Below are 1,415 nucleotides of genomic sequence, written 5' to 3'. Positions count from 1 at the left end.
ATTGTAGATGACTCTACAACTCAACGGCACCTAACAACAACAATCAGCATTGAAATATGCCCTGTCTTTTCAGATCCTTTACCATTTCTTTTTCCTCCCACCCCCACCCATCAAATTGTACAACTTTAAAATTTCACCCCTGCCCATCCTGCCCTCTGATCCTACCCTCCCCCACGTTGGATCTTCATACACATTTTACTAGTTATCTTTCTATTTCTAAAATAATGGTCTTATACATTATTTGTGTTTACGAGACTGAATTTGTCCACTTAGTATAATGCTTTCCAGTCCCTACCAAGTTATGTTGTAATTTTCTAGATCATTGCTCCTGGGCTGTGTAGTATTTTATCATGTAAATGTACCACAATTTGCCAATCCATTCAGTTGTGGTTGGGCATTTAGGCTGTTTTCATGTTCTTGCAATGATAAATAACACAGCTATGAACATTGGTGTACAAATCTCTCTTTGTATCACAGTTCAAATTTACTTGGGGGATATTCTAAGCAGTGCATCATATGTAATTTCTATGTCCAGCTTTTTGAGGATCGCTAAACTCTCTTCCAGATGGTTGTACCATTTTACAATCCCATGAGCAGTGCATAAGGGTTCCTATTTCTCTGAATACTCTCCGACATTTATTACGTGCTGTCCTGTTAAACTTTGCAACTGCTACTGGAGTGAATGCTGTCTGATTGTGGTTTTGATTTTCATCTCTCTTATTGTCAGTGATTTTGAGTACTTCTTCATGTGTCTGTTGGCTATCCAAATGTCTACTGTGAAAAGTCTTTCCATATCTCTTGCCTATTTTGTAATTGGTTTCAGTCTTTTTCTTCTGGAGGCTCTATAGAATTCTGTAGACTTTAGTAATATGACCTTTGTTTGAGAAGGTATTGCCAAACGTTTTTTTCTCACTCAGTAAGTTTTCTTTCCCCCTTATTGGAAAAAGGTTTTGAGGCACACAAGAATTTAATTTTTAGAAGGTGTCATACATCAACTTCATCCTCTCCTGGTTGTGTATTTCTGGCTGTATTTGACAGCCTTTTCATACCTTGGGCTAGGCCTTCTGAGCTTGATCCTATACTGTTTCTCATGATCTTTATCATTTTGGGCTTTATGCCTAGGTCTCTGATCCACCTTGGGCTGATTTTTGTGTATAGTGTGAGACTTAAGACAGTCAGTCTAGAGACTAAGGTGTGTCTGACCTAGGCCATGGTCTTTTTTTTTTTTTTTGGATTGGTTAACTCTTTATATATAAGCATGAACAGTCTACAGTTTTTCACTTCAGATCTTTGGAACAAGGCAGTTAAGTGAAAAAGTCCAAGACAACTTTTGGATAACTTTAATCAACAGAATGGAAGTATACAAATGAAATTTTAAAGAAAATCAATGCATCAAAGAGTAAGATCTAACATGG

This window comes from Elephantulus edwardii, unplaced genomic scaffold (assembly GCF_000299155.1).
Source record: "Elephantulus edwardii isolate Elephantulus edwardi_28Jun2011 unplaced genomic scaffold, EleEdw1.0 scaffold00172, whole genome shotgun sequence".
Classification (NCBI taxonomy): domain Eukaryota; kingdom Metazoa; phylum Chordata; class Mammalia; order Macroscelidea; family Macroscelididae; genus Elephantulus; species Elephantulus edwardii.
Note: the sequence above shows the minus strand (reverse complement) of the source record.